This window comes from Argopecten irradians, chromosome 8 (assembly GCF_041381155.1).
Source record: "Argopecten irradians isolate NY chromosome 8, Ai_NY, whole genome shotgun sequence".
Lineage (NCBI taxonomy): Eukaryota > Metazoa > Mollusca > Bivalvia > Pectinida > Pectinidae > Argopecten > Argopecten irradians.
Genome location: NC_091141.1, coordinates 18,266,980 through 18,292,516, shown reverse-complemented (window position 1 = coordinate 18,292,516; position 25,537 = coordinate 18,266,980). Strand labels below are relative to the sequence as shown.

General features: G+C 35.8%; 1 long non-coding RNA gene across 1 annotated transcript; it reads left to right on the top strand.

Annotated features, from left to right (window-relative positions):
• Nucleotides 1-5,717: 5,717 nt before the first annotated feature.
• On the top strand, nt 5,718-23,035 carry LOC138328809 (uncharacterized). The gene is made up of 3 exons (XR_011209359.1): nt 5,718-6,244; nt 9,245-9,309; nt 22,965-23,035. It is a non-coding gene; the product is annotated as an uncharacterized lncRNA (long non-coding RNA).
• The last annotated feature ends 2,502 nt before the right edge of the window (nt 23,036-25,537 follow it).

Sequence of the window (25,537 nt, the reverse complement as noted above, 5' to 3'; positions counted from 1 at the left end):
ATCCCGTTAAATCTACAAAAATATTGATAATGTTTGCAACAGACTCGAAAATGTGATATCTAGGAAGCTCTATAACCAGGTAATAACGTTAATCCCATGACTCCATTGTAGTCCTTATTTTACAATGTTCATCAACGCTTTAGCATTTACTTAAGTATTGAGTCACTATTTTTTAATTTCATCGGGGCATGAAAGAAATTTTGTTTTCAAACTGTGTGAATCCGCGTACACGTTTACACGTACGATTCCATTGATTTTTCCAAGGAATTATTTTTTTCCAAATCAATACGCAACGTCAATGTTTCTATTGTGACGTCACGATAACGTCGGGTTTCCGCGCCATTCTCGGATATTTTTTTCATCGTGGAATGAAAAAAAATGAATAGGTCAGTCAGAAAGCCAGAAACAAAGAGAAAATTAATTATTGACATATAAATCATATTTTGTTTCTGTGGTATGTTTGTGTTTCTTTTCTATGTTCACCATAGTTCTGTACTGACTTATAACATCATATTTTATGTTTTTTTATGGGAGGGATGAGTTGTGGGGGCGGGTGATATTGCAGTTTTTTTCTGTATATTTATACATTTGTTTTTGGCAGTAGGCACAATACACAGTACCAAAAATAGCAGTATCTGTGATCCAACGACTAAATATGATATATTTTAGTATATTATGTGTTGATATTTGGCGGTAAAAAGGGAGCCTTGTTTTCATTACCTTTCCACAGAAAAGGACAGATCAGTGACAAGGTCTCCTTTGCTGCAGTCTACAGAACTCTTACACAAGTCTTTATTGTTTTAATGTAGTGATAGAACCTAGTTGATACTAGATACTAAGATGATAAGCTAAGACATCATTCAATCCAAAATGATACACTTCAGATTATATGTATATTTCTGTCACTCAACTAAAACATGTGGTGTTATTCGATCTCATATGTGTAAAGCTCCTTCATAGATCATCAGTTATTGTATTTAGCATCTATTACAGGTCCTAGAAGGTTTAATTACTGCTGTGCAGTTAATTCATGCTGTAGCTTACATATATTTGCGCCTTAAGAAAAGACTGAATGTTTCCCGTGAGGCTAATTTAGTGAATTATTCTCAGAAAATTTCATTTTCAGTGACCTTATATTTCTTCATGTATCACGAGAGGAATTTCACCTCCTATACATGACAAAGAAGAATAATTAATTTGTGATCCCATTGTTTCTTTCAGATCTTCACAATATTTCAACAATCACAATATGGTATTTGGAACGTTTGTCTCCCAACGGAGACAAATGCTTTTAGCATTCGGATATCATGATACAAAGTCATACAAAACCAAACTAAATAATACATTGTCAGCCATTTAGCAGGTTAATCCAAACACACACACACACACACACAAGCTTAAACAGACGTTACTAGTGGTGCAAATACAGATACACAACGTTAAACAGACGTTATTAGTGGTACAAATACACACACAACCTTAAATAGACGTTACTATTGGTGCAAATACACAAAAACAACCTTAAATATCCGTTACTTGTGATGCAAATACAGATACACAACCTTAAACAGACGTTATTAGTGGTACAAATACACACAAAACCTTAAATAGACGTTACTATTGGTGCAAATACACAAAAACAACATTAAATATCCGTTACTAGTGGTGCAAATACAGATACACAACCTTAAATATCCGTTACTAGCGATGCAAATACAGATACACAACCTTAAATAGACGTTACTAGTGGTGCAAATACACATACAAAACCTTAAATACACGTTACTATTGGTGCAAATACACAAAAACAACCTTAAATATCCGTTACCAGTGGTGCAAATACAGATACACAACCTTAAACAGACGTTATTAGTGGTACAAATACACACACACAACCTTAAATAGACGCTACTATTGGTGCAAATACACAAAAAATCCTTAAATATCCTTTACTAGTGGTGCAAATACAGATACACAACCTTAAATAGACGTTACTAGTGATACAAATACACATTAACAACAATAAATAGAAGTTACTAGTGGTACGAATACACATACACAACCTTAAACATCAGTTACTTACTAGTGGTGCAAATACACATACAAAACCGCAAATAGACGTTACTAGTGGTACAATTACACATAGACAACCTTAAATAGACGTAACTAGTGGTACAAATACACATACACAACCTTAAATAGACGTTACTAGTGGTACAAATACACATACACAACCTGAAATAGACGTAACTAGTGGTACAAATACACATACACAACCTTAATCAAACGCTACTAGTGATGGAAATACGAATATACAGATTTAAATAGACGTTACTAGTGGTGCAAATACACATACATAACTTTAAAAAGACCCACGCTGTGTGAAACAGACCACACCAAACTGCTGATGAAAATACGTCGATCAAGTCATACTATTGAATTCCTTGCATAATTATCAAAAGAACCCCAAAAAAATTCTTTAATCAAGTGTGATTTGCTGTGAAACTGTCCTTAATGTCGAATTGCTGTAAACTCTTCGTTGGTTACGATATTAAGATGCCTTATTTAAATAAGGTCGATCCGACAGATGCTACGGTGTGACGATTTTGGCCTCGTCACGTGGCAATTAGCTCTATTCCATTACGAACACTTAACTAAATGCGTTCTTTCTAATCCTGTAGAAATCTTAAACTGGATTAAATTCAAGGTATCATTAAAATGCGGGCGAATCTCCGCAGTATAACAAAAGGCTTGTTAGTGATGTTATAGGATTATCGCGTTCTAAGACGTAATCAGCATTGTCTCACTGCTCAAACTTCTCATCAATTGTATTCCGGGGCTGACAACTCATCAGCGATGATCTTCACGGCAGTTGCGACCGTGGTTATGTTTTAAGGAAATTAAAAAAAATCTATATATGTCCTCCTCGATATTCCAGGGGTACTATAACAGACTTTATATCCAACCCTGGACTATCTCATAGTTAAATAGAGGTAGCTAAGGAGAACAAAAATCTTGACCAATCCCAGGGCTGCAAAAAAATTCTTTTGAAGACTACAGAAAGAGCAACGCCAAACTTCAAAGCCACACGGTCAACCACAGTGTAGTGTTATACGGCTCTTTTGATGTACATCAAAGGACTAAATTACCTGTTTTGTTGCCTCCAGATTTACTATTAAGTAGTCCAGGGGTGGATATAACGTCAGTTATATTAACCCCTGGTGTATCGATGATGCTTGCCAACAAGGGATTTTTGAAATGAAGTAAACCTGTATTGAACAAATTACAAGAGCAGCGCACTTTCTAATCCTTTTTTCTGGACGTCATATCACATTTCAGCTGATGATGGCATAAACTCGTATAAAATTGCTTATGAAGCGGATGAAATACGAGATTTTTCTAAACTTTTTAATTGAATCCTATGTTTATTGTTTATATATACTCCGATATTCTCAAAAATTGAATGATCCTGGTGCCGTTTAGGAGGCTGTCTTTGACGTAGGGCTGTGATATTGGAATGTCCACACAGTAGCCAGTGACGCTGTAATCACATCCTCCCGTTATAGCTTATGTACCATTAAATAATATAGACCTTTCACTTCATATGTGTTGCATCCCTCCTAGTTACTGTTGAGGAGTAATATAAAGTGTAAAATAACAAAGTAGCCCTGGTCGCTGCCCTATAATCTCACGTTAAGGTATCAATGTCTGATGGTTCCCTAAAGTCAAGTTACATAATTATCAGATCATACACACTCCCTGATGGCCGACCTGGGGCACGTAGAGTCTGCCTCGCTAGTCGAGTCGTTAGGACTCCTATGTACGGAGTTGTTTATAAATTAAGTTAGACTGAGTAATATCGACTGGTGTGTCCTCGCCACAAATACCCTTCCTATCTCACAGCTGGCGTTTACCGTATTATCAAATCGCTTGTCCGCATAAGTCACGGGCGCGAATAACATAGGTCATACATTACCTTCTGAAGTTTTTTGGCACGTATTAGTTAAAAAACCTCAAATGATGAGTCTGATATGACGTGTACAATCATTGTAACTAACAGGATAGACATTATCAAGGATTAAATCTTGCTTTGGTCGATTTCATGGTCACCCCATGAAATCGACCAAAGTAAGATTCAATCCTTATATTTCAATTCAATCGTATTAGATTTTAGTTGATTTTTGTTTTAAAAATTGGGAGTATCTCGGCTTGTGCAAGTCTACAACGAAAGACGTAAGAGAGTAGTGCGTTTTTAGAATACAAGTGATAAAAAATAAACATAGCTAAGATATTACATTTTGTCATACATTTATTAAGACACAACTCTATCATCAATGTTATCCAGATGAAACATAAAACATTTACAATACATTTAGAAGTGATTGTAAAAATGGTCCGTCGAAGATGCGGAAGGACAATATACGTTTGTCTCCTGCTCGATTCAAAATGGAGATTCACTGTAACGTAATTGGAACGGAAAGGTTCTAGTGGTTTATGTAGCCATTAGCCTTGATACAAGTAAAACAACTGAGTAAAGCTAAATCAACACTCATTGACTTTTGACACACGTCATACAGGGACATGACATATTTTATTTTTCTTCGGTAGGTAATGTTGCTGACTCGAAAAATATACAAGAGTCAGTAAAAACGAGAGTTCATAAAAAGGCTTTTAAATTGTAGAAATTTGATCATAATATTTGCACTTTTTAAAACCACCGCTATTTAGACCTATTCATATGCCTAGTAGGAAGTTACATGTACGCCTTGAGGAAAAACGATATAAAGCTAGTATATTAATAATCCGAAATAAAAGACCAAAATAAATTCAAAGTAAAATCAAAATCATTTCTATGGAATACATATTCAGCCACTATAGGGCCTTCTTCAGTCCGAAATAACACTGACACAACGTGTTCGTATACATGTTTGTTTACATCTATTGTGTGCAGGTAAGAAATGTCTCGGCCTGTTTGATGTATACGGCGAGTTATTACAACCAAACATGCTATGTGCACTAAATCAACCCAAGTGTTTAAACAATGGTTATAACCGCAAGATACATTATCAGATAGACTTGTGTAGCCATAAACATAACACTGACGTATGAAAAGGGGATATTATATGCAATCACATGCACGGTCGAAACGTCAGACATACCAGCTTTTCGAGGTGGCAATCGAAAGAAAAGTTTGACAATCGACTAAGTGTATGTTATTGTTTTGAGACAACTCGTACCTCACACTATTCTGTAGACATAGTGCCTATTACATCAAATCTAATAAAATAAAACACAGATTCCCATTATCATTACGTTTGATGAAAAGGATCAGAGAAAATCCCACTAGGGGCCACTAGGAAAAAGTAGGTCTAGATAAAATATCTTCTTGCCCGAAATCCGATGTTAAGATACCCAAATTCATACCCAAGTTCATGAGCAAATAAAACAGGATTTTTTTAAGTAATACTACTGAGTCCAACTTCAGTGAAAATTGAAATATTTGTGATAGACGGTTTAATGTATTGTTAAACTAGTTAATCTTTCTATTGTTTCCATTACATTTCCTTTTTTGTATTTATCTTTAGTATGAGACCATAAACATGTTGTAATAACATTGCTTTAACTCTAAAACAAATGTAAGTTGTCCTCACTGATAAGGCGACCACCAGCTGTATGATGTTACTATAGATATATTGTTGGTCTGATAGCTACCAATGTGTGGTGTGATGTAGGAAACAACAAGTCCCCATTATTGGGCATTAATCTCTTACATTACTGTCCTCATAGTAAATGTGACATTGCCCCACAAACTGTCATCTGATCACGACCTAAATGTGGTAAACCATAGCATTATTTGAATTGTTGGAATCGATTGTTAAAACAGATAATGACGGCAGACATTGTGGACTGTAAATCAAACCAGCCAGAGTCGGCAGTTGTGTAAGAGCTGATGGAACCAGATTTTGAATATCCAGTTAGTTTTCTAAACCTAGAACATTTATATTTGTATGGATTGGTTGGTGCCATGCTTTAAGGACCCTACTAACTAGAGGGCACTGGCTGTATCAGCATATGGATATGTGTGGACAGTGTGCCTCATTAACAGGAGAGGTGCCAATAGGAGACATCACACAGCCTAGTGACACTACAGAACTTCAGACCTGACGATGGCATGTCCGTACTCTCCTACAGGTGTTTTAGTAATGTTGTTGATGCTTCTAAATGGAGGAACAAAAGCTACAAGGTAGGTCATTATTCCATAAAATTGCCTCAAACTTTGTCTTATCTAACCTATTTGTTTTGTCTAGTTAAAATGCAAAGAACGTCATCTATTTATCTCGGATAAAAGTGTTGGACTCCCCGCTTTGTACTTTTGGCGGGAATGAATATGAAACGAATTTACACTTACTTTACGATGTTTTTTCAATAACAACCAAGCTTCTTATGGAGTTTCATAAATAACATGATGCTACTACTTTTTAAACAATATGCATATCACTACAGAACTATGAAAAGCTCTGTTTGTTTTAAAGTTCTTAAATCATATTATATATTACATATTATAACCTATATGGATAATGGTCTTGTTTTGCACATGTTGCGTGTGTATTGCTAGTCACCTCTTTTGATCATGTGTGTTGAATTCATTATATATCAATATAGTGAAATGTGATACACATGCAATCATTGTAATGTATAGTGTCTGTATTTAAGGATTAACTTGAATAGATTTTTTATGTTATGGAAATATAAGACACTCAGATTTTTGTGTTATATCTCCATAACATAAAAAATCTATTCAAATTAATCATTATAGTTCAATTTACTAAAGAAAATCTCTTCAATATTCAATTTTCATTTTGGGACTCTTTTGTCTATGAAATCATTACGCCGTCATCTCAGCCAATCAGAATCAACATTACAAACGGCGACGCCATTTTTCCTTTAAGGGCTGATAAAGTAAATTGATAGGCTAATAAAAATGCTCCTTACAAGAAAATTGAATTATTGTAGTGTAAGGGTTCGTTTTGTCCAATGTTATATTGTAATGTTTATGTTATGGAAATCAATAAAAAGAATTGAAATGTAAAAAACGTCATCTTTACGTAAAACATCTCACTAGTTATCAAATGAAGTCCGGATAATTACGATATAGGCAATCAGTAATTGATATAGGTAATCAGTAATTGATATAGGTAATCAGTACTTGCTATAGGTAATCAGTAATTGATATAGGTAATCAGTAGTTGATATAGGTACTCAGTAGTTGATATAGATAATCAGTACTTGATATAGGTAATCAGTAATTGATATAGGTAATCAGTAATTGATATAGGTAATCAGTAGTTGATATAGGTAATCAGTAATTGATATACGTAATCATTAATTGATATAGGTAATCAGTAATTGATATAGGTAATCAGTTATTGATATAGATAATCAGTAATTGATATAGGTAATCAGTAATTGATATAGGTAATCAGTACTTGATATCGGTAATCAGTTATTGATATAGATAATCAGTACTTGATATCGGTAATCAGTTATTGATATAGGTAATCAGTACTTGATATAGGTAATCAGTAATTGATATAGGTAATCATTAATTGATATAGGTAATCAGTACTTGATATAGGTAATCAGTAGTTGATATTGGTAATCAGTAATTGATATAGGTAATCAGTACTTGATATCGGTAATCAGTTATTGATATAGATAATCAGTACTTGATATCGGTAATCAGTTATTGATATAGGTAATCAGTACTTGATATAGGTAATCAGTAATTGATATAGGTAATCATTAATTGATATAGGTAATCAGTACTTGAATAATCAGTTATTGATATAGATAATCAGTTATTGATATAGGTAATCAGTTCTTGATATCGGTAATCAGTTATTGATATAGGTAATCAGTACTTGATATAGGTAATCAGTACTTGATATAGGTAATCAGTAGTTGATATAGGTAATCAGTACTTGATATAGGTAATCAGTAATTGATAAAGGTAATCATTAATTGATATAGGTAATCAGTACTTGATATAGGTAATCAGTAATTGATTTAGGTAATCAGTACTTGATATAGGTAATCAGTTATTGATATAGATAATCAGTACTTGATATAGGTAATTATAGGTAATTAGTAATTGATATAGGTAATCAGTACTTGATATAGGTAATCAGTAATTGATAAAGGTAATCATTAATTGATATAGGTAATCAGTACTTGATATAGGTAATCAGTAATTGATTTAGGTAATCAGTACTTGATAGAGGTAATCAGTAATTGACATAGGTAATCAGTACTTGATATAGGTAATCAGTAATTGATATAGGTAATCATTAATTGATATAGGTAATCAGTACTTGATATAGGTAATCAGTAACTGATATAGGTAATCATTAATTGATATAGGTAATCAGTACTTGATATAGGTAATCAGTAGTTGATATTGGTAATCAGTTATTGATATAGATAATCAGTACTTGATATCGGTAATCAGTTATTGATATAGGTATTCAGTACTTGATATCGGTAATCAGTTATTGATATAGATAATCAGTACTTGATATAGGTAATTAGTAATTGATATAGGTACTTGATATAGGTAATCAGTACTTGATATCGGTAATCAGTGATTGATATAGATAATCAGTACTTGATATAGGTAATTAGTAATTGATATAGGTAATCAGTAAGTGATTCGTTATAGGTTTACTATATACTTACGTATACTATGTATAATAGGTACTTAGGTATAAGTTAAAGTTTCACATGTTTGCATTTGGTATACAATTATTTTTTCTTTGTTTTCATACTAAATTTCTTTTTCTGATTGGCCAATACATTTTTGCATACCACTATGAAAAAAATATTCCGAGAATGGCGCGAAACTTTATTTTATCAAATAGATAATAAAATTAATTATAAGCAACGTTGATGTCACTATTTTTTAATTCTATCTGGTTATGAAAACAATTTTGTTTGCAAACTCACACAGTTTTCAAACGAAATGTTTGTCTTACCCCGATAAAATTTTAAAATATATTGTACGCTCACACTTTCGGGACACCCGAATATTTCTCCTGTTTTTCATAGACATCTATTTTTCTATTTTTTTTTTCTCTGATCAATATGATATCTATGTAAGTAGCTCCTAAATAGGTTGATTATGATGTTACGCTGTAAGAGAAATCCTAATAATCAATCTTAATGTCGTGTTGTTTCCGTGTTACAGAGAAGAATTTATCCAAGCCCTCCTGATCGATTATGACAGTAGGATACAGCCCAACTTTGAGAATGGTAAGTAACTTATATGACTGAAGGCAAGGCCTTAAAGGGCGCAGCCAGATGTCTCAGTAACAATTAATTATACAATGTAAAAAAACTCAATTTATTGAAATAATGGAGCCGAATTTTCTGTTTATTTTTTATTCATATATTCCCACTCTATCCTTGTCCCAAAACCCCCATTTAAGAAGGAAATCTACAGCTCAACTCGATTTTGCGCTTTTCTAAGAAGAGAAGTCTTCTCAGAAGATTCCCAGCCTATAGACAGAAGAGCTTCCAGAAGTAGAAGAGTTAAAATCGAGTGAACGGAAGTTATATTCTGGAAGTAGAAGAGGGCAAATCGAGTTAGGCTCACATAAGAGAAAGAAGAAATTTTTGATAATTTTCCGTAACAGATATTCCGTTTAGGGTCATTTGATTATATTAGAAGGTAGTCTATCACTTGAACGCTTGCAAATAAAGAGCAATATCACTAAGCTTCTGCCGGATGAAGATTACGTTCGTCGGGTCATAAAATCGTTTGAACCGCTTTATTATACAATGTATATTGAGCTGACTTCAAAGCATCGCATTCACGCTGATGCATTTTTTTACAGTGGGTAAAAACATGGCGGCCGCAAACTGAAGCTGTCAGTGTGTAGGATTGAATTTTGAAGATTGTGTTTATCTTATATTTTCATGTATGCGTTGCCTTAGAAGTGCTTCGCACTTCGTGCCCTCCCTTCGGGCACGAAGGGCTGCGCCCTTATAATTGTAAGTATCTTTTACCATCAAGCAACATTGACAGGATTATCAAATCACACTTCATCATTCAACTATGAGTGAAAAGATAACAAAGACAAACCAAATCTTTGGTATTCTACTATGAAGAACCTTTAATTACATGGATAATAATCATTCATTCCGCCGTACTAAAGTTTGGCTAGAACACAACTAGACTATGCAAGTTCGGTTTCGGCTCAAGGATATTGACAGAAAAGAAGCGGTGCAGCGTAGGGCAAAAATAAGTCTTCCGAGAATGAACAGTTTAGATTATACAGATAAACTCAAAATTCTAAAGCTTCCAACTCTGTCGTATAGAAGAATAAAAGGCAATTTGATTAAGTTTACATTTTTTGTTTGATTAGTAACATTCCTATTAACAGCCAGGGTCATTTAAGGACGTGCCAGGTTTGTTGGTGGAGGAAAGCCGGAGTACCCGGAAAAAACCCACCGACCAGCGGCCGGTACCTGGCAACTGCCCCGCATGGGTTTCGAACTCGCGACCCAGAGGTGGAGGGCATGTGGTAATATGTCGGTACATCTTAACCACTCGGCCACCGCAAGTTTAAGTTTACAAAATAACAAATGACATATATGAAAAGAGGCATGCACTTTCTTAAACTATGGAAATGTTGCAACTAGCAATAGGCATAGAAACAGTTGAAAAACAAAAGTGATCTTCCCCAAGTAATCCATGACATTAATGCGTAGTAAACTCGAAGCTTTCGAAACAACCCTCGCAAAACTACCATTAAAATTCACTTTTTTTTTTCGACTGGATCCTTGGTATTTAGCACTCCGCCATATGACAAACTCTTCATCCTGTTGATAGTGGTCATTATGAAGCAGAAGTTGAAGTAATAAGTTCACAATAAGAACAGTGAAGCTATGGAACAGTCTACCCGAAGAAGTTGTTTCAGCACCCAAAATAAACTGTTTTAAAGCTTTAAAAATAGACTGGTTAATAATTGGAAAATTCAGGAAATATTATTCACCTATAATGCTGCCATAACCGGAATATGAACTTGACTACTTTAACTAAACTTTTACGAGTCCGGTGTTAAGGAACTAAATAGTTCCTGTACTGGAAACTTTCTACATTCTATTCTATTCTATAGCTATGCCGACCAGTTGTTGAATAATTCTCATTATCATTAAATGGTAAGTACTGAAGATAATTTTTAAAAAATGATTCGTGATATCATAGAAATAACAAGTTGAATATTTACGACATTTACTGACAATGCGGTATCTATCACTTCTAGAAATGCTGAGAACCATTAAATTTATGAAAGTACTATGGATTTGGGGTATAACTGGCTTTTATAGCTTTTATTTTAAAATCAGATCACGTATTATTTGACTGTAACCACGTACAGGCTCATATTCCACGGTCACGTACAGAACTCTCCGCATGGATACGATATAGTTTGCTCTTCAAAAGCCGTGTTGTCTGTGGAGGGGAGCGATAGCCTGAGGTGACAGTGATATACCTAGGGGAAATGGTTGTCCTGTGTCAGACGTCACTGATCTAGGACAGTTTAACCCGTCATGTTCACGTGCGTATCACGTGACGAATCGATGCGTGATGTTTTAATGCAAGTCAGTACTAGAAGTTTTTGTAGACTGAATCAGATTTTAAAAGCATGTCAGCTAGTGTTAACTATAAAATGGAATTTAATTGATATCATTTTCTAATAATTTGGTATTGTTATTTTGTATTTCAGACGGTCTACATGTACATTACATGCCTTAGACCCGGTATTTTGTGTTTCAAACGGCCTACATTACATGCCTTAGACCCGGTATTTTGTGTTTCAGACGGCCTTCATAACATACCTTAGACCCGGTATTTTGTGTTTCAGACGGCCTTCATAACATGCCTTAGACCCGGTATTTTGTGTTTCAGACGGCCTACATTACATGCCTTAGACCCGGTATTTTGTGTTTCAGACGGCCTTCATAACATACCTTAGACCCGGTATTTTGTGTTTCAGACGGCCTTCATAACATGCCTTAGACCCGGTATTTTGTGTTTCAGACGGCCTATATTACATGCCTTAGACCCGGTATTTTGTGTTTTAGACGGCCTTCATAACATGCCGTAGACCCGTTATTTTGTGTTTCAGGTGGCCTACATTACATGCCTTAGACCCGGTATTTTGTGTTTCAGGCGGCCTACTTTACATGCCTTAGACCCGTTATTTTGTGTTTCAGGTGGCCTACATTACATGCCTTAGACCCGGTATTTTGTGTTTCAGGTGGCCTACATTACATGCCTTAGACCCGGTATTTTGTGTTTCAGGCGGCCTACATTACATGCCTTAGACCCGGTATTTTGTGTTTCAGGTGGCCTATATTACATGCCTTAGACCCGGTATTTTGTGTGTCAGGCGGCCTACATTACATGCCTTAGACCCGGTATTTTGTGTTTCAGGCGGCCTACATTACATGCCTTAGACCCGGTATTTTGTGTTTCAGGCGGCCTTCTTTACATGCCTTAGACCCGGTATTTTGTGTTTCAGATGGCCTACATTACATGCCTTAGACCCGATATTTTGTGTTTCAGATGGCCTACATTACATGCCTTAGACCCGATATTTTGTGTTTCAGACGGCCTACATTACATGCCTTAGACCCGGTATTTTGTGTTTCAGGCGGCCTACCTTACATGCCTTTGACCCGGTATTTTGTGTTTCTGGCGGCCTACATTACATGCCTTAGACCCGGTATTTTGTGTTTCAGGCGGCCTACATTACATGCCTTAGACCCGGTATTTTGTGTTTCAGGCGGCCTACATTACATGCCTTAGACCCGGTATTTTGTGTTTCAGGCGGCCTACATTACATGCCTTAGACCAGTTATTTTGTATTTCAGGCGGCCTACTTTACATGCCTTAGACCAGTTATTTTGTATTTCAGGCGGCCTACTTTACATGCCTTAGACCAGTTATTTTGTATTTCAGGCGGCCTACTTTACATGCCTTAGACCCGTTATTTTGTGTTTCAGGTGGCCTACATAACATGCCTTAGACCCTGTATTTTGTGTTTCAAGCGGCATATATTACATGCCTTAGACCCGGTATTTTGTGTTTCAGGCGGCCTACTTTACATGCCTTAGACCAGTTATTTTGTATTTCAGACGGCCTACATGGTTGTGATATTAAGGTATGAGCCCCTATTCCAAGTAGTGATATTTTACATGCCTATTATTATATAATTAAGCCAGTTTAATCACAGTGCTGGGTCGAAGACTTCATCCACCGGTAGGTCTACAGAATTGAACATTTTTTTGGGGCGAAAAAAATGAAATTTGTGTAATTTTCGTATGCCTAATTTAACCTTTATTTTTACCCAAAAAAAGTGCGATCATAACACAAGTTTTGATGATAATTTATTTCATAACGTTTCGATTATTGAACATTTAAAACAGCTTGCCAACACGTGCTTTTTTATTTTATTTTAACGTGTTTGTTTCTGGTTTTAAGTAACTTGATCTAGAATCTTATGTTTAGTGTCCATCTCGCGTCTTTTTATGTCTAACGATTTTATTCAGTAAGAAGTTCATGACTTGGTCCCCTACTATCCTCCTCTATCTTTGTTTTAAATTGGTCCAACTCTTTATTATTGTCAATTTCATATTTCAAACTAACGGAATATATTTTTCTTCGTTTGTGGTTAAGTCTTAGTTAATAAAAATAATATACCGACACATTATATAAAAGTATCACAGAAAAAATAATGGGAGTATTTCAAAAGGGTTGAATTCTATCTGAAAGTATCTTTTTAATAACGTTTGCTTGACATTGCTGACCAACTTATTTCTATTACAATAAAGAAAAATATATATGTGTGACAGTGTATAAATGTAATGTTTCATTGTTCTTTAAAACTTCCCTTAGCTTCCGTGCTGCAGAACACTTAAACATTGATTAAATAAATCTCTGACCTGTTATATTCAGTGTGTGCTTTGCCTACTTAACAATCCCTTCTTGTTCTCTGCCGATATGCCGTTCATTTCTGATCTGTTATATTAAGTGTCTGTTCTGCCTACTTGACAATTCCCCCATGCTTTCTGTCGATATGTCGTTTTGTTCTCACCTGTTACATTCAGTGTGTGTTTTGTCTACTTGACAATTTCCCCTTACTCTCTGTCGATATGTTGTTTTGTTCTGACCTGTTATATAAAGTGTCTGTTCTGCCTACTTGACAATTCCCCCATGCTCTCTGTCGATATGTCGTTTTGTTCTTACCTTTTATATTCAGTGTGTGTTTTGTGTACTTGACAATCTCCCCTTGCTCTCTGTCGATATGGCGTTCTTTTCTGACCTGTTACATTTAGTGTTCTTTTCTGACCTGTTACATTCAGTGTGTGTTTTGTCTACTTGACAATTCCCCCATGCTCTCTGTCGATATGTCGTTTTGTTCTGACCTGTTATATTCAGTGTGTGTTTTGTCTACTTGACAATTTCCCCTTGTTCTCTCCCGATATTTTGTTCTGTTCTGACTCTTTGTACTGTTTGATAGCCTCTTGTGACAAGTTAATGACAAAGATCACTCTTTTCCTCTGAGCATTTTTTTAAATTGTCAGCTACAATAGTTCCAATATACCAATATCGTGATTTGCCCCGAGACCGTTTGATGTTTTTGTCACTCTCAGTACTGTAGCATAAAAGTATGCACTGCATGTGTGACTGTATGTCCTGTGCTCTCTGGCTTCATTGATGAATCAAAGGCATTCTATATGGCCTTATAAACTAACAGTTGAAATGACTATTCATAATGTATTGGTATTACTGCGCACCGAGTTATAAATAATTGTTTGATGTTAGGCCTTTTTTCGTGGGTCCGCCCATGTTACACTGAAGATTTATTATCTACCGGTTCACTTTACCAAGTTGAAGAAGCCTTGCGTGTTCGTTGACCATCCATTAACTGTCTGTATCTGAGGTCAATCACACAAACACCTCTTACTGATTTCCCAGCCTACATACATATATTGTTGTGCGATCACGTCTTCCTTGGTGATGGTATTCCAGGTTCCTGTAATACAGGCGATAGATATGTAATGGTACATGATTCCATTGATATCATTATTAAATATCGGTTATAAATGTTCTGGCAGCCTCCACGTGTGCAATGTGTCAATTTGATCTTTTCTGAAACACTTTGGTATGTTTGTGTTGTTCTGGTAAAAGTGGAACCAACGACCTTTTTCTGAAACACTGCGGTATATTGGTGTCGTTCTTGTATCAATTTTATAGTGCTTTCTCGCAGAATGATATCCGATCACATACTACTGAAAACAGGCGAACCATAAGCACTGAGATATTTATGCTGAATCAGGAAGAAAAACCACTATTCTGTAGACAATGGCGTGTTTCAGCAAGGAAAAAATTTAGTCGCCTTTTACAATCATACAGCAGGTTAAATCTCCAACCGCTGCAGATTATATATATACAACCAGGTGTTTCAGAAAGGGAAGTGCTCCCTTTTTTCTACGACGAACAACATCATATGAAAAAAAGTTAATATCAGAAAACTAAAATCATCTGACTTTCAATCTCACACTTCCATAACCCTGTTAAGCAAAAGTTATATACCAAAAACACATACCTAGTTGCTTTGTGCTACATATGATGAACCGCATTTGAACTAATTCCCCAAGGAACTATTTCCGGTGTCTTTCGCATCAGTACAAGGCTGGTGGCGGTCTGAAACGAAACCAAACAAAACGTCTACTTTATCTCAATTAGATGGAGGACGTGGTTTGGGTACTGGTTGTTATCATATAAATACTACCTACATTAGAGGGTGACAGTGCCTAGTGTCACCCCGAGGATATCACTGTTACCCGAGGCGAAGCCGAGGATGACAGTGATATTCCGAGGGTGACACTAGGCACTGTTACCCTCTAACGCAGGTAGTATTTATTTTATTATACCAAAAAGTCTAGAAACAAAACTAGTTTTCAAGTATTTGCAATCTATTGAAACATTTTAACTGGTTTTAGAAAAAGTCGAACAGTCACCGTCGGCAGTAGAATAGCAAATCAGCTTCTACTCAGTAGCGCTAACTATCATTGCATTATAAAAAAAGAATACCCACAATAAACATTTAGTGAAAATTCTTGTTGTCTTGTCTCCTGCGTTTGTTTAAATCTTAACGTTTTTGTAAATCTCAATGAATTTTTATTTCGTTCCGTCGTCTGTTTACAACATTAGCAACTTCACGAAGACGCTTGAAATCGCATGTCTTCCGTTCACTTAATTACCGACGGGTCCATAAAAATCAACATAAAGCGTTTTAACGGTAAGCGAAAAGACGTGAACGGAAAGCTCCGTCCTTAATATGAATTTTTTTTATTAATAAACAGACTAATTTGGCAAAACTTTTACAAAATAGCTCTAGATAAATTTTGAAGCGTCGCTTCAAAAAACAAAGATGGCGTCGAAAAAAGAAACGAGTGCGCATCTTTTTCGGGCGGTCAATATTTTGCACTGTCAAAAATACACTATCACCCGTTACTATGGGGTTGCTACGAACGTGTCTATTGTTTCCTATTGTTCTAATGTTACCTGCCGTGTGATAGTGTGAAATACCAAATATCTCTCGACCAATCAGAATGCAGAATTCTCACTTGAGGTATAATAATATATAAATACTACCTTCATTAGAGGGTGACAGTGCCTAGTGTCACCCCGAGGATATCACTGTCACCCGAGGCGAATAGATAAAACATATACATGGCGTATAGTATATAAATACTACCTGCATTAGAGGGTGACAGTGCCTAGTGTCACCCCGAGGATATCACTGTCCCCCGAGGCGAAGCCGAGGGTGACAGTGATATTCCAAGGGTTGACACTAAAATTTCATCAACAGTTTCTGTTTAACTTAACTCATTCCGTTAATAAAATCTGTTATATTGAACCCATTCCATCAACAGTACCTGTTATATTGAACCCATTCCAGTAACAGTATCTAATTTATTGAACCCATTCAATTAACAGTATTTGTTATATTAAAACCATTCCATTAACAGTATCTGTTATATTCAACCCATACCGTAAACAGTTTCTGTTTTATTTAACCCATTCCATTAACAGTGTCTCTTTTAATGAACCCATTCAATCAACAGTATCTGTTAAATTGAACCCATTCCATTAACAGTATCGGTTTTAATGAACCATTCCATTAATAGTTTCTGTTTTATTTAACCATTCCATTTCCAGTTTCTGTTTTATTTAACCATTCCATTTCCAGTTTCTGTTTTATTTAAACATTCCATTAACAGTATCTGTTTTATTTAACCATTCCATTAACAGTATTTGTTTTATTTAACCATTCCATCAACATTATCTGTTATCTTGAACCCATTCCATCAACGGCATATGTTATATTGAACCCATTCCATCAATAATATCTGTTATATTGAACAGGTTCCATCAACACTAACTGTTATATTGAACCGACTCCATCAATAGTATCCGTAATATTGAACCTGTTCCATCAAAAGTATCTGTTATATTGAACCCGTTTCATCAACAATATCGGTTATATTGAACCTATTTCATCCACAGTGTCTGTTAATTTGAACCCATTACATTAGCAATATTTGTTTTATTGAACCCATTCCATCAACAGTATATGATTTATTCAACCCATACCATAAACAGTTTCTGTTTTATTTAACTCATTCCATTACTGTGTCTGTTTTATTGAACCCATTCCATTAACAATTTTTGTTTTATTTAACCATTCAATTAATAGTGTCTGTTTTACTGAACTCATTCCATTAACAGTTTATGTTTTATTTAACCATTCCATTAACAGTTTCTGTTTTATTTAACCATTCCATTAAAAGTTTCTGTTTTATTTTACCATTACATTAACAGTATCATTTTTATTAACCATTCCATTATTTAACCATTCCATCAACAGTATCTGTCATATTGAACCCATTTCATCAATGTCATATCTTATATTTAACCCATTCCATTAACAGTTTCTGTTTTATTTAACTATTCCATTAACAGTTTCTGTTTTATTTACCATTCCATTAACAGTATCTGTTATATTGAACCTATTCCATTAACAGTATTTGTTATATTGAACCCATTCCATTAATAGTATCTGTTATATTGAACCCATTCCATTAACAGTATATGTTATATTGAACCCATTCCATTAATAGTTTCTATCTTATTTAACTAGTCCATTAACATTATCTGGTTTATTTACCATTCCATTAACAGTATCTGTTATATTGAATCCATTCCATTAACAGTTTCTGTTATATTGAACCCAATCATCAACGGCAGATGTTGTATTGAACCCTTTCCATTAACAGTATATGTTTTATTTCACCATTCCATTAACAGTTTCTATTTTATTTACCATCCCATTAACAGTATCTGTTATATTGAACCTATTCCATTAATAGTATTTGTTATATTGAACCCATTCCATTAATAGTATCTGTTATATTGAACCCATTCCATTAACAGTATATGTTATATTGAACCAATTCCATTAATAGTTTCTATCTTATTTAACTAGTCCATTAACAGTATCTGGTTTATTTACCATTCCATTAACAGTATCTGTTATATTGAATCCATTCAATTAACAGTTTCTGTTATATTGAACCCATTCCATCAACGGCAGATGTTGTATTGAACCCTTTCCATTAACAGTATATGTTTTATTTAACCATTCCATTAACAGTTTCTATTTTATTTAACCATTCCATGAACAGTATATGTTTCATTGAACCCATTCCATTAACAGTTTATGTTTTATTTCACCATTCCATTAACAGTTTCTGTTTTATTTAACCATTCCATTAACAGTTTCTATTTTATTTAACCATTCCATGAACAGTATCTGTTTCATTGAACCCATTCCATTAATAGTATCTGTTATATTGAACTCATTCCATTAATAGTATCTGTTATATTGAACCTATTCCATTAACAATATCTGTTTTATTGAACCTATTCCATGAACAGTATCTGTTTTATTGAACCTATTCCATGAACAGTATCTGTTATATTGAACCCATTCCATTAACATTATCTGTTTTCAGCAGCTCTGTCTATTGTTTTCAATCATGAAAGTCATATATACAAAAGCAAAGGAAGATCTTTGTGCCAATACTGGTCAAAAATTAGAACACGTTTATTTTCCTTCAGTGATATATTGAAAACCATCAGTTTTGATTAAGAAAACTGCGAAAACATTCAAATGGACAAAGACAAATGTGTTTTGTCTTAGTTACAACACATAATATTTGCACTGTAAAATTATGATTTTTATGTCTTATGTATGTTTTAATGGAAACATACCTGCACAAATCGCTAACAATTACTAATAACACTGAAAGATGTAAAATGAATTGAAATTGTAGACGACATCTTGGTCTGGCCGTACGAACGCATTTCACTGCACTGTAGATGTATACATAATCATTCCTGGCAGTACTGCCAAAACTTGTTTTCAGCCCTTATTTGTATATGTAAAATTAAACTCAATGCGTTGTTAGTATTGAATTTCTCAAAAGTGAAAAAATATTAAAAGCTTTCTTTAATTAGTAAATATAAAAATTGCGGCACATATTACTTAAACGAAATTGTCCTTTAAAATATAAGTTGACCCAACACATATATACAGGCAGACATTTCATCACAGGACGTCTCACATACTCCATATTGCATAAGAACATCGAAACACAGCTTCCAAAGCTCCTTAATGATGATAGATTGGTCATTTATTAACTCCTGTCTTAATTTAAAGTGTTCATCCTGATATTTCAAGTAAGAAGGAAAGAACACAATGTCTTCCCGTCAGTCATCCAGTTTGTAAGCCTGCCGCTGTCCATTATTTATATCCAATAAAGAGGACCGCCACGTACAGCAAGGACAATAGGAATTCCTACATCCATTTCAAGTCCCTTTTATCACGTTGTTTGTTATTGATCAAGGTTACTGTAGAATAACATTTACGTCCGTCGAGAAGATTCCAAAATGAGTTATTTTAAAGAAGAAATCGATTAGCGCCAAGGGTTAGCTGTCATTTATATGATAAATCATGAAAAGTCTATATCGCGTCAAGGTCTCTTTCTAATGATCAAAATATCTATAAAATGTTTGCTTTCTTCCGTTTAATTTTTGCCAATTTCCTCTCTAAAGGAATGTCTTCTACTTTGATAATAAATTCGTTATGAGGTTTAAACATTAAACCAAATATCGTAGCGATAGCACTCCATCACCGAGTGATAAAAAAATGTCTGTTTAGGGTAACATTGGCAAAACAATAGAGTCGGTAGATCTGCATATATTTTTAGTGTCGTTCACTCTAAAATAATGGCCGGAACCGGAGTCTGAGATCGAAATCCCGACCTTTAATTTTTTTTCGTAGAAAAGTGGAAAAAAATAGAGTCGGGGTGAAAAATTATATTTATATATATATAATAATAATTTTTGATATAAGGAGCCTTTCAGATCATTATGACACTGCAACTCAACCATTTACTCCTGATAAACATCAATCGCACTATCACTTGTCTCAGGCTACATATTTAATTATGTTCGAAAAATAAATTTTAGAACAGCAAAGTAAATTTCTGTGGACAATTCAAGGTTTTAGCGAAGGACACACACGCCGTATATTTCGTTAGCGTCAGTAGTTTGGCTGAGGGTCTGTAATCTTTGTCTCTCTGGAGGTCTTGATTGGGGTAATTGTCGCATTGACGGATAGCTAAGGGGCACGACGCTAAAAGGCAAGCATTTTACTGTAATGGATTGTTACCCAGGACCTAATCCAATGGCAGACCATAATAGCATTCACTGGAGTTTGGCTAAAACCCTCTTTAACATCTATCATATACTGGGTTGTTAGGAAAGTAATGAAAGTCACACAAGATGATAACAACTTTAGGAAGATGGTAAAATAGCTACCTTAACTCGTCTTGTATTTATTCATAAAAAACAACAAATATATCATAAAAATAATTTATAACAAAAACGTGATGAAAATATATTTAGAAAAATGAGAAGAAGGTATATGATCAATGTTAAAGGAAAGATGTAATTTTATAGTAAATTTTGACCAAAGATAAAATATGATATTCCAACCACATGTTCTAAGAGATCGGATATACAAATGAAATGTCACTGTAGAGTGACGGGTACTTCTATCATGGCGACCCTTTAGTGTGTAGTGTGTATTTATGATGACAGTAAATTAATCTCTACCTTCCTTCTGTACTATATTGTTTCTTCCTTACATTATTTAGGGGACTTAAATACACAACACTCTAAAGAGATCTTGATTGTTAAATGAAAAAAAAATCTAGAAATAATATTTACTTGAAAGAAATGAACTGTGAGTTATAAAGCTTAAAGCATTATTCCTTTGAGATTGACCAGCTAGACTGCAAATAAGACGTATGGTTCTCGCACGGTGACCTACTTGATGACGGGTTATTATATCGGTGTCTGGTTCTCACAGCGTCACGATGAGTTACGTGTTGCAGGGTTATTATATCGGTGTCTGGTTCTCACAGCGTCACGGTTAGTGACGTGTTGCCGGGTTATTATATCGGTGTCTGATTCTCACAGCGAGCGTGACGGTGAGTTACTAGATGCCGGGTTGTTATATCGGTGTTAGATATGGTTCTCACAGAGTGACGCGGTGAGTTACTTGATACCGGGTTATTATATCGGTGTCTGGTTCTCACAGCGTTACGATGAGTTACTCGATGCCGGGTTATTATATCGGTGTCTGATTCTCGCAGCGTCACTGTTACTTACTTAATGCAGGAATAATATATCTTTGTTAGATCTGGTTCTCACAGCGTGACGGTGAGCTACTTGATGCCGGGTTATTATATCGGTGTAAGATCTGGTTCTCACTTCGTCATGGTGACTTTCCTGATACCGGGTAATTATATTTGTGTTAGATCTTCTTCTCACAGCGTCACGGTGAGTTACTTGATGCAAGGTTATTATATCTGTGTTAGATCTGGTTCTCACAGCGTCACGGTGAGTTACTTGATGCCGGGTTATTATATCAATTTTAGATATGGTTATAACGGTGTCACGGTGAGTTACTTGATGCCGGGTTATTATTACGGTGTCTGGTTCTCAAAGCGTCACGGTGAGTTACGTGTTGCCGGGTTATCATATCGGTGTTAGATCTGGTTCTCATAGCGTGAAGGCGAGTTTCTTGATGCCGGGTTATTATATCGGTGTCTGGTTCTCAAAGCGTCATTGTGAGTTACTTGATGCCGGGCTATTATATCAGTATCTAGTTCTCACAGCGTTGCCGTGACACACTTGATGCTGGGTTATTATATCGCTGTCTGGTTTTCACGGTGTCACGTGACTTACGTGATGCCGGGTTATTATATCGGTGTCTGGTTCTCAAAGCATCACAGTAAGTTACTTGATGCCTGGTTATTATATAGGTGTTAGATCTGGTTCTCAGAGCGTCATGGTGAAATGTATAGACGAACCTGTATGCAAGTCTTTATTCACTCAATTCATTCCCCATAAACAATCTTTTTTTTTCTTTTCCTTTAGTACGGATATGCATTGTACCTCCTTCTATTCAAACTTTGATCTCAGGATATAAACTGAATTCGACTGATGACTACATTTCATGGTTGTCTATTTTATCAGAGATTATCAGAGATGAATGACACAGCATTTATTGCTTCATTCACCACTATTAATGATATTATATATTTGTTTTATTTTGCCTTCCTATTATTAATTTTGTTTAAATCGACGGGTATACTAGAACTTTACAAAATTATCCAATGCTTATACGCGACAGCAGATAAAAAATGGAACGCCGTTTCAAAATGGGTACGTATAACATCATTGCTTTTTATTTTAGATTCCTACACCGACGTCAATGTCAGTCTGTTCATCAACAGTGTGGACTCTATCAGTGAACAAACCATGGTAAGTATACCATCAACACCTACGTCAATGTCAGTCTGTTCATCAACAGTGTGGACTCTATCAGTGAACAAACCACGGTAAGTATACCATCAACACCTACGTCAATGTCAGTCTGTTCATCAACAGTGTGGACTCTATCAGTGAACAAACCATGGTAAGTATACCATCAACACCTACGTCAATGTCAGTCTGTTCATCAACAGTGTGGACTCTATCAGTGAACAAACCATGGTAAGTATACCATCAACACCTACGTCAATGTCAGTCTGTTCATCAACAGTGTGGACTCTATCAGTGAACAAACCATGGTAAGTATACCATCAACACCGACGTCAATGTCAGTCTGTTCATCAACAGTGTGGACTCTATCAGTATACAAACCGTGGTAAGTATACCATCAACACCTACGTCAATGTCAGTCTGTTCATCAACAGTGTGGACTCTATCAGTGCACAAACCATGGTAAGTATACCATCAACACCTACGTCAATGTCAGTCTGTTCATCAACAGTGTGGACTCTATCAGTGAACAAACCATGATAAGTATACCATCAACATCGACGTCAATGTCAGTCTGTTCATCAACAGTGTGGACTCTATCAGTAAACACACCATGGTAAGTATACCATCAACACCGACGTCAATGTCAGTCTGTTCATCAACAGTGTGGACTCTATCAGTAAACAAACCATGGTAAGTATACCATCAACACCGACGTCAATGTCAGTCTGTTCATCAACAGTGTGGACTCTATCAGTGAACAAACCATGGTAAGTATACCATCAACACCGACGTCAATGTCAGTCTGTTCATCAACAGTGTGGACTCTATCAGTGAACAAACCATGGTAAGTATACCATCAACATCGACGTCAATGTCAGTCTGTTCATCAACAGTGTGGACTCTATCAGTGAACAAACCATGGTAAGTATACCATCAACACCGACGTCAATGTCAGTCTGTTCATCAACAGTGTGGACTCTATCAGTAAACACACCATGGTAAGTATATCATCAACACCGACGTCAATGTCAGTCTGTTCATCAACAGTGTGGACTCTATCAGTAAACAAACCGTGGTAAGTATACCATCAACACCGACGTCAATGTCAGTCTGTTCATCAACAGTGTGGACTCTATCAGTGAACAAACCATGGTAAGTATACCATCAACACCGACGTCAATGTCAGTCTGTTCATCAACAGTGTGGACTCTATCAGTAAACAAACCATGGTAAGTATACCATCAACACCGACGTCAATGTCAGTCTGTTCATCAACAGTGTGGACTCTATCAGTGAACAAACCATGGTAAGTATATCATCAACACCTACGTCAACGTCAGTCTGTTCATCAACAGTGTGGACTCTATCAGTGAACAAACCATGGTAAGTATACCATCAACACCTACGTCAACGTCAGTCTGTTCATCAACAGTGTGGACCTATCAGTGAACAAACCATGGTAAGTATATCATCAACACCTACGTCAACGTCAGTCTGTTCATCAACAGTGTGGACTCTATCAGTAAACAAACCATGGTAAGTATACCATCAACACCGACGTCAATGTCAGTCTGTTCATCAACAGTGTGGACTCTATCAGTGAACAAACCACGGTAAGTATACCATCAACACCGACGTCAATGTCAGTCTGTTCATCAACAGTGTGGACTCTATCAGTGAAACAAACCATGGTAAGTATACCATCAACACCGACGTCAATGTCAGTCTGTTCATCAACAGTGTGGACTCTATCAGTAAACACACCATGGTAAGTATACCATCAACACCGACGTCAATGTCAGTCTGTTCATCAACAGTGTGGACTCTATCAGTAAACAAACCATGGTAAGTATACCATCAACACCTACGTCAATGTCAGTCTGTTCATCAACAGTGTGGACTCTATCAGTAAACAAACCATGGTAAGTATACCATCAACACCGACGTCAATGTCAGTCTGTTCATCAACAGTGTGGACTCTATCAGTGAACAAACCATGGTAAGTATACCATCAACACCGACGTCAATGTCAGTCTGTTCATCAACAGTGTGGACTCTATCAGTGAACAAACCATGGTAAGTATACCATCAACACCGACGTCAATGTCAGTCTGTTCATCAACAGTGTGGACTCTATCAGTAAACAAACCGTGGTAAGTATACCATCAACACCGACGTCAATGTCAGTCTGTTCATCAACAGTGTGGACTCTATCAGTAAACAAACCATGGTAAGTATACCATCAACACCGACGTCAATGTCAGTCTGTTCATCAACAGTGTGGACTCTATCAGTGAACAAACCATGGTAAGTATACCATCAACACCGACGTCAATGTCAGTCTGTTCATCAACAGTGTGGACTCTATCAGTGAACAAACCATGGTAAGTATACCATCAACACCTACGTCAATGTCAGTCTGTTCATCAACAGTGTGGACTCTATCAGTGAACAAACCATGGTAAGTATATCATCAACACCGACGTCAATGTCAGTCTGTTC